We start from the raw sequence: 9917 nt of genomic DNA, 5'->3' as shown, positions 1-9917 counted from the left end.
TTTAACATTTCATTTTTGCTCTTCAACAATACTAAAGAAATTAAATGTTTAGGATATTGAGGTGGCTAAAGCCGTGCAATTTAACATAAACTAATTGATTAGTCAGAATTACAATTAAAGCAATTTTTTAGCTATTCCAACAGCCAATTAATCAAAATTATGATCAAAGCAATTGTCACAAAAATAATCAACTAATTAAAATTAGGGTTTCTGATTTATGGGGCCGAGGAAAATACCGCTAATCTCCCAGTTCAGAGAATGCCCCCCCCCCCCATTTGAACACTAAATTTTCTACATTAGCCTTGATTAGCTTGACTCAATAAGGTGACTTTGTGGATTCCCAGGAACTATTTATTGATACATAACATACAACACAAATGTCAATTCATGTAAACTGGACAAGTGTTATTAAGCTGAGTGGTGAAGACAATAACACTAGGGGTACTACATCACCAAATACTAAAATATTATACCCAACTCATTAACATTGATATCAAGTACCAGTAGACTGTAAACTATATCATAAAGCCTGTATATTAACAGCTATCCTATACAGGTTACTTTATGTAAGTTATTAACCAGCTCTTACTTAACATGGTAGTTAAATTTTTATACACTACAGCTTGGTATGTGTAGATGTTACATGTTTACCAAGCCAATCAACATCTTGTACGAGGCACAGAATTAAGGTAACACTGACACTTAAAACTGGGCAAATTTACATGCTGAGGAAACACTGTTAAACACTTCTTATAACCTTCAAGTTGAACGCAAAAGTGTGATGTTTCAATCTCTGAAAGTACACTTTCAGTCATATATGTCATATGCATAATGAATGCAGCATGGATAAATAAATACATAACATAAACTGTTTTAACACCATGATGTTACTTAGGAATGATAAAAACGTGTGAAAATTGATTCTTTGTAAATATTCTCATAGCTTGAATTAAAAATTTTGCAAATATTCTACAACATTAACAAGTATTATTACCATTTGAAATCGCTTTATCTGAACAAGTGAAGATAAATTTTGGATAGTAGGGTTCAAGTTAGTCCAAACTCTTTGTAATTATATATTTCACATAGAAATTTTCTTTTATTGTATTGGCATATTACAGAGGTAAAAAAAGATGTAGAATTAAAAATGAATTAGTATGAAATAAATTATTTTACTTTGAAAAAAAATTCTGAAATCACTTTAATGATAACACTTTATAAAGATAATAATATAATGTGTTGTGCTTATATTTCCTTACAGAGCCAATGAAGCATATGAAAAAATCTGGTGTTGAGTTTGATGTTCAGTTGTGTCATTTGTACGAGTCCATAGCCAGCATTTCTGACTTATGAGTATCCATTCGATTGAACTTATGACAGTTTTAATAAACGACTTGGGATTAAAACTTGGATTAATATATAGTGTAGATGAAAAATAATTTAACATTGGTTCAGAACAGGATTATTCTTATTATGTGTGTCAGATTCCAGAAATTAGATTGATAGTTACAGTCTCTGTCTGTATAGCTGGCAGTTCTGCCAAGTGGTGGAAATCAATAAGTTTGAAACATGGATAAAATAGAATAAAGCTTTTAAGTGATTTATACCCTGGCTTAATTGATAAAATAACATTAGGATAGGAAGTATTTTGTTAAAAGTATAAACCTAAAAAAAAATATAACTGCTGAAACTTTTATTTGGAAAACAGTTTCCTTATATAAAATTTGGAACTCTTACACTACTGAATGGTGAAATGTATTATTTCTCAATTACATATATCATAAAAAAAGATAGTTAAGGTTGCATCATGTTAGATCTATTGCCAATGTTCTAAAATTGATGAAGCAATATTAATATCAATATGGAAATAATAATTTTCAGAGTGATTGAAATGTTAAGAGTAAAAAACAAATACAGACAAAAATAATATGCAGTCAAGGAAGTAACAGAATGGATCAAAGGTGAGAGTTTTGAAACTGCAAAGACCTAAACCCATGTTTTATTTAACAAACACACACAAACAAACTTTCCAAACATTGCAGTAAAAATAAGTGTTGTGGGTCTCATCTGATGTATAGATACTTGATCTGACTGTTATGTATAGACAAAAAATATGGTTAGAAATCTATAAAAGAAGCTCAAAGGTTCAATTATTGAAATGGCAAAAAGAAAAACTTTTTCTTGCTAATGGAGTGGCTAATTGTAAGTCTTAAGAATATTTTTATCCTGAATTAACATGCGTTATCCAACATACACTTCATTTTTTGCAAAATCTTGCAATAACGATTTTGTTTAGGCTGGATTTTATACAATAAAAAGAAGTAACTACTGGGAAGCATTTGCTAAGAATGTTTTCATTAATCATAATTGAACAATCCAATAGTTGTTCCTTTCTATGTTTCCTTCAAATCGAAAAGTGAATATGAAAAAAAAAGTTGGCTGAAAATATAAAAATTAACACTTAAGGATTTTTTTTAAACACATTATAGGTAAACAAAATTTTAGGATGGGAGTAAGTCCTTTTAGGGATGATACAGGGAGACTAATATCCAATGGTTATAGAATGCCTAGATTATTGAATTCTACTTTTTCTTCAATGTTTACTAAGGATGATTTAAACAATGTTTCCTCAAGGGTTTTGAAGGAGGTTAGTTGAATAAATGAACCACTTGCTACTATTTTTTCTTTAAGTTCTTGAAGAGTGGACAGGTGCCAGAAGATTGGAAGTTGGTTAATGTTACTACCCTTTTCAATGGAGGTGATAAAAACTGTTCAAGTAATTATAGGCCTATTAGTCTTGCATCAATGGTAAGAAACGTTTTTGGATGAAATCTGATAAAAGATGTTTTGCAAAGTCATTTAACAAAGTTTAAAATTTGGTTAGATAGTCAGTATGGTTTCATTAGGGAAAATTGTGCTTTACTAACCTTTTGACATTCTTTGAAGAAATTACTGCTTATCAGATGTGCGTAAAGATGTGTATTTAATGTATGTAGATTTTCAGAAAGCCTTTGACAAGTTATCTTTGTAGGTGTGAGAGTTCGCTTGGCTCATTGGATAGAAAATTGTCTGGTTGGAAGAAAGCAGAGAATTGTTATAAATGGAACTGATTCTAATTGGATTAATGTTGCAAGTGGAGTACCTCAGGCTCAGTGTTTTGACCTTCGCAAGGTAATACAAGTGGGAATATTACAATTTGAATTATAAGTATAATTATGATGAGAATAACTTTAAAAGTGTTATAGAAAAAAGGATCTTGGTATTCTAAAGAGGTTATAATGCCATTTTATAAGTAATTGGTGAGTTACTAATCTTTTGACATTCTTTGAAGAGGTTACTGCATAGTAAATGTCTAAAGAGGTTATAATGTCATTTTATAAATCATTCATTAAGCCACATTTAGAATACTTTCAGTCTTGGGCTCCTTACCTTAGGAAGGACATTGAATTATTTTTTAATTATTGGAAAGGGTTTAGAGGAGGGCTACTAAAATAGTACCTGGCATGGAAAGATTGTTATACAAGAACAGGTTGGGATCTCTGAAATTGTCCTCTCTTAAAAAAAGATGAGTCAGAGGGGATCTGATTGAAGTGTTTAAGATTGTTGAGAATGGTAAGACTATGGGACACACACAAATTTTGGAGGATAGAAATCATCTTAAACTAAGACAGTTTTATTTTCCTAACAGGGTGGTTGGCCTTTAGAATGGGTTGCCTTCAGATGTGGTGGATGCAGTAGATTAAAAGGAAGCTTTGATAAATATTTGAATGATAAGAGCTGACTTTGAATTTGTTTTTTAAGTTTAGTTTAGAGGAAATGATGGGCCTAGATGGCCCAACCCTTGTTGTTTTGAAAATTCATGTTAATGATAATTTAATTGAACCATCAAATTCATCATGGGTATCACTATTAGTCATATTAAAAATAAAACTGTGAATTCAGATTTTATGTGGTACAGGAAATTAAGCAAAGTGATAGTAACAGACAAATTCCCATTACCAGTTATTAATAACCTGTTAATTGCATTGACAAATGCAGAAGAAAGTATATCAGGATCCTGGATATGGCATCTGGTTACTGTCAAGTTCTTGTAAAACCTGAAGATAGACAGAAAGCTGCATTTCTAACAAAATACGGCCTTTACCACTTTAAAGTTATGCTTTTTTTTGATTAAAAAATGTTTCCGTTACTTTTCAAATTTAGGCTTGTGAGTAAGTTACTAGAAAGAATAAAAAAGGGGTTTGTTGTGACACATACATAGATCACATAGTTTATGCTCATCCACTTTAAAGTTATGCTTTTTTGATTAAAAAATGTTTCCGTTACTTTTCAAATTTAGGCTTGTGAGTAAGTTACTAGAAAGAATAAAAAAGGGGTTTGTTGTGACACATACATAGATCACATAGTTTATGCTCATCCACTTTTGAACAACATTTAACAGGCCTTGCACTTGTGTTTTATATAATTCATAAACCAAAATGAACTGTCATGGTTAGTAAAAGTGAACTTTGTAAATCCAATGTATCTTACTTGGGTTTTAAAATAATTCATAAAGGTATACACAAAACCTCCAACAAAATTACAGTTGAAGAAAATTTTCCAACCCCAAAGAATTGTAAAGAACTGAGAAGTTTCTTGGGAGTGTGAAGATGATATAATCAATTTGTACCAAGAGTTTCCACTGTTTCTGAGCCTTTATATCAATTATGAAGAAAAATAAATAAAATGTAATTACATTACATTGTTTAAAGACACTTGTCTGAAATTAAAGCAGTATTACAGCTTCCACAAAGAGATGAATATTATTATCTCCATACTGATTCTTCAACAGTTGGATTATGTACAGTTCTGTGTTAGAAACGTGTAATTGCTTAAGCAAACAGAGCATTCAATTCAGCTGAGTTGATCTTTATGACAACAGAATTCTAATGTTCAGCAGTTTTCTGGACCTTGGAAATATTTTAAATGTACTTAGAAGGCAAAGAATATGTGGTTGTCACAAAATATGCTGCTCTATAATGGCTGAAGACTGCTTCAAGGTCTAGCTGGAAGGCTAATGCATTGGTCTCTGAAATTGCAATTTTATTTTTTCAGTGATCTATAGGAAAGACATGATCACCAGTTACCTTGTGCTTTTTCACAACAGCCTGTTGATCTATCTGAAAAATTCTAATACTGGATTTTTGTAAATTATCCCTTAATCTTTTAGCCATTATTAGCAATTACTTTTGACAAGCAACTTGGGCCACTGGACCAATCTCTAAAGCTGTGAAACCATACATATTAGCACTCTGAATTTACTGTGTAACTTCTTGAAATTTTGCAAGGTTTTAGTAAACTTTAAAATCTGTTTTACATAAAAAATAAGATTTTTAATGTAGTATTTCTACTAAAGATTTGTCTAAATTTTTAAAGCCTTTACTGAGTCAGTCTGAAAAAGAATTTTCATGCTAATAATAAAAATATTTATTTTTCCTTGCAGTTTTCATATTTCACTCACATAACTGTATAACAACATTGAATCCAGATCTTTCCACCAGGGGGGGTGAAACTGGGGGAATGAATTAAAATTTGACAAAATGGAAAATAGTGTACTTCAAGGGGTGATATTTTTACACCAGCAAAAATTCCCCCTGTACACCCCCTGAATTCATCACTGCTGTGTAACTTAAATGCATACCAAATGTTTTTTTAAGTAAAATTATATATTTCATCTCTTATTTTCTTTACCCTAAAACTAGCAACTTACTTGAAGAAAATCAACAACGTACAATTGAAAAATATCAAATAAAATGAGTAATACTATCCTTTCCTCTGAACAGATTGCAGTTTGGATAAAAAAAAATTCAAAATTATCTATTTTAAAAGTTAATCTTTTCACATTTTTTTTATTCCAGTACTTTGTACCAACTAGAGCAGTAAACCTTGTGTCAACAAAGCAATACATCACAGTGGGAGCTGACTTTGGCACTGTAACATAAACAGCACATCATGGTACATTAAAACATGTTTATTTGCCTTGAACTTGTGAAATTGTAGATTTTTTATTTTATTGACACGTTGTTAGACTAAGTAAGCAGCTTATAACTTTTACATATTAGTTATTTATATTAAAAATATATAACAATAAATAAAAAATATACATAAAAAACAAGGATTTGTGATAACTCAGAGATTTTACGCTGAAGCTGCCCTTCACTAAGCCTCACTGAGTCTCACAAACTTGGTTATCTGAAAAAATAATTCATGTAGCTTTCAAATATGAATTTTAGAACAAAATTGTATCAGTACCTAGAATGAAATATCCCCTAACTACTATAAATTATCTGGCTTTCTAAGTAAGTTATAAGCAACTTACAAAACTTCCTTTAGCTGCTTGGAGCAGCAGTAACTTTCAAATATACATTTTAGAACACAAAAATGTATCAGTCACTAGAATAGAATATCCTAAAACTACTGTAATTTATCTAGCTTTCTAAATATGTTATAAAAATTCCCTTAGCTGTTCAAAGCAGCAGTATTATGATCACACAAAGAAATTTCTACCGACTGAATAATTTCCCTACCAAAACTGAAAGTAAGGCTTATATAGAGGAGTATCTACTCTTTTCATTGGTTATAAACATGTCTACCAGATATGTAAAGTTGATTAGCAAAATATTTCAAAAGGAAGAGAAAGAGGAGAGGGGCTTCTCAGAAATGTTTGATAAATTTATTGATCTTTCAGCAAATCAAGAAAGTAAATGTTGCAAATTTTAGATTGTTGCTTGTAATTAAGTATAGTTTTTGCCTCTAATTGGTTGGGAACTGCAGCAGCCTGTGTTTGAAGGTAAAAAACTTTGAGGTTGGACAGTTTTATGCTAAGTTTATTAACATACATTGATAAGAAAGTTGTTTGATTAAATTTTGAAAAATGTCATGACATGTGCGCTTTGACTTAGCCATAATGAAAAAGTTAAAGATGGGTAACAATTAACTGCAGATTACTTAAGAGACAGTGACTATAAACACACATATACTTCCTTGAAAAATGAAGATTTATCTATTCATCTACTAGTTGCAGAAAAAAATTGGCAAATCACAGTTCTTTATTTTAAGGGATCATATGTTTGTTATGTTAAGCAAGAAGAGTTGCAAATAATCATGAATTTAAACTTGTTATTTCTAAGACATTAAATCTTGTATTTGCTGAAATTACATGACCAACTGCTGGTCATTTAGTAATAAATAAAACAGTAAAATGGGGCTGTTAGCCTGGAATGAAAAAAAGATACTAAAAATTATGTTGAATCTTTTTATGTTTTCCAGACAACAAAGTATGATAGTTAAAAAAATGATAAAACCTGCAGGTTTAATGGAGTACTAACCCAACTGAACCTGATGAGATTGTAAGTGTTGATATGTATATTAAAGTTCTAATGCTGGAAATACTTATTTATTGGTTGTGGCCGACTGTTATAGTAAATAGGTTTAACTGTACCCATTAAGGCAAATTAACACTCAAATCATTGTAAAGAGCTTGTACAGCAGTGCTTTTATAAATGTGTTTTTCCCAGGTTCTAGTTTTTGACAATGTTTATCTTTTAATTAATGACAGAAACATACAAGACAATGGATAAGAAGAATATATTTGCTACCTCAGTGAAATATAACAGAGTAAACAAGAACATGAGGAGAAGGATGTCTGCAGATGTTCACAACTATCACAAAATTTGGGATGTTTATTTACTTAACTTTTCTTGTTGAATTAGAATTTCAATTTGAGAAAAGACACATTTTACACCAACTAAGCTGCATTTGTGATTTAAGATAATCTTGCCTTAAGATTGTCTAACTGAATACCTGACCAGGGGAGAGATTGTCAATGAATACACAGTAGAACTACAAAACATAGTGCAGAAGGTGGATGTACTGCAGAAATAGTACAATTGCAGAAGATGGCTAGCAGTATTTCTAGCAAGTGATACAGTTTTGTTAAAATATCATCCTGTATCAGTTGCTGTAAACAAGTTTTAAGCTAAATCTTCACCTTCTAAGTGGAACTTTATGAAATTGTGAGATGTAGAACATCATTAATTTATGAACTTAAAGATCTTAGAAGTGATGTTATACAGAGTAAATATCATGTATCAAATTAAAAAATTTATACATTTGTTCATGAACCAGCATGTTATCGTCTGAGCTGATGGGAAACTCTGGATACTACAACAGTTGCTGCTGATACTCAGCCAAATGTGAGTTAAAGAGTGCTGTAACAAAATCATCACATTGATTAAAGATGTCTTACAGGACTCTCTATTTTCAAGGAGAAAAGTGTGCAATGTACCTGCCCCCTAGTGCGGACCTACAATGCTAAAAACTGGGTTTCGATACTTGTGGTGGGCAGAGCACAGATAGCTTATTGTGTATCTTTGTGCTTAATTACAAACAACAATAACAGCAATGTACCTTTTGCTTCAATATTATTCTGCTACACTGAATCAGAGCCAAAAATTTCATTATAATGATGGTAAAAGAAAAATATGTAACTGACTTCTGCTATTGTTCTGGTAAGCTGAACAGCCAGAACTTTGGGTACATATAACCTGATTATTGCAAAGTTATCATGATATAATACCATATAGTGTACTCAGTGTTGTTTTGGATGAAAAGGTATACTTTATGTGAAAGTTGAGATGTATGTACAAAGTAATTAAATTTATCACTTCTTCAGATGGAATGGGAGGTGTATTCCTTCATTTTTTAAATTATTTAATTATTATTATATTTTTATTCTATATAACTTTTCCTCTGTTGTTTAGTTGACCTGTTTCTTGTGATTGTTTATGTATTATGCCAGTTCAAATCCTGTTAGAATTAATTGTAAAATTATTCTTATAGTGAGACAGTTGCATTGAAGGCTTTGTTATGATAATTATGGTCATATTTTAATCAGTCTTTTACTCTTTGTAAATGGATAAGTCAATCAGATATTTGTCAGTAGCCAATAATCATCCCACTCTTAACTATAATCTCATCATCTGGTAGAAAATAAAAGAAAACTGAAAACTACTACTTAGATACTCGAGAATATGGAGTTTTAGATTGAATATTACTTGAAACTTGGTTATAATTTAGAAGTGTTGTGTTTTACAAATTCTTATTAATCAGAGTGTGAAAGTGTTGTATGATTAAATAGGTTTTGTGATAATTAACAAAGTTAGGTTTTTCTTTCTAGTACTTTTTCCTAACTTCTTGTATCAGTGTTGAGTTAGAAATTTGAAGTTCAGTTGTGTTGTTTATAAAGGTCTGAGTTCACCATTTTTGACTCATGAATACATTCCGTTTAATTTGTGGAAGTCATAAAATACCTTATTTGTTTTTTAAGAATCGTGGTATTAACATTTGAATTATTGTTAGTGTAGAACAAAAGAATTGTTACAGTATAACTTTATTACTGTTATAATCATTTAAAATATTTTGATGTAATTAATTTCTTTAATATTTGAAATGTAACTTCTCAGTTTTTCTTAACTGAGATAATACCAAATTTCTATAGCTATTGTCATTAACAGTGGCAGTTTATTTGCATCTATTATATTTGAGTGCAATGGTAAATCTTATAATTAGTTAAATAATATATTACATTTTAAAAGATCTATAATGAACTGCTTTGAACAATAACAGAATTTAGTTATAAAACCCTGCAATATTTTTTACAAAAGATCATAATTTTGGCATATAAATTTAGTGCAGGAGTGAGGGCTGCCAAATGGTCTGTCACCATTCTACAGTCAGCAAAACTACCAATAGTATTAAAGAATAACATAACATAATGTTTTGGGGTAACATGGGACACTTTGGTCCATCTCGGCTATTCCATCCTCTAAACTAAATTAAAATAATTTAAAAAAATCTTAAAGCCAGGTTTTTCTTAA

General features: G+C 30.5%; 1 long non-coding RNA gene across 7 annotated transcripts in view; it reads left to right on the top strand.

Annotated features, from left to right (window-relative positions):
- LOC106460076 overlaps positions 1-9364 on the top strand; it is a 13089-nt gene extending 3725 nt beyond the window's left edge. For 6 of the 7 annotated variants that reach the window (XR_001290863.2, XR_002610670.1, XR_002610672.1 and 3 more), the window contains exons 3-7: positions 1262-1353; positions 2701-2808; positions 3032-3171; positions 5898-5994; positions 7598-9364. This is a non-coding gene — a long non-coding RNA (uncharacterized LOC106460076). Of the gene's footprint in view, positions 1-1261; positions 1354-2691; positions 2809-3031; positions 3172-5897; positions 5995-7597 lie in introns of all 7 variants that reach the window. The other variant, XR_002610669.1, reaches the window with a different exon arrangement.
- Positions 9365-9917: the final 553 nt, after the last annotated feature.

The sequence above is a fragment of the Limulus polyphemus genome, unplaced genomic scaffold (genome assembly GCF_000517525.1).
Source record: "Limulus polyphemus unplaced genomic scaffold, Limulus_polyphemus-2.1.2 Scaffold702, whole genome shotgun sequence".
NCBI classification, from domain to species: Eukaryota; Metazoa; Arthropoda; class Merostomata; order Xiphosura; family Limulidae; genus Limulus; species Limulus polyphemus.
This window is presented reverse-complemented; position numbering and strand designations above follow the sequence as displayed.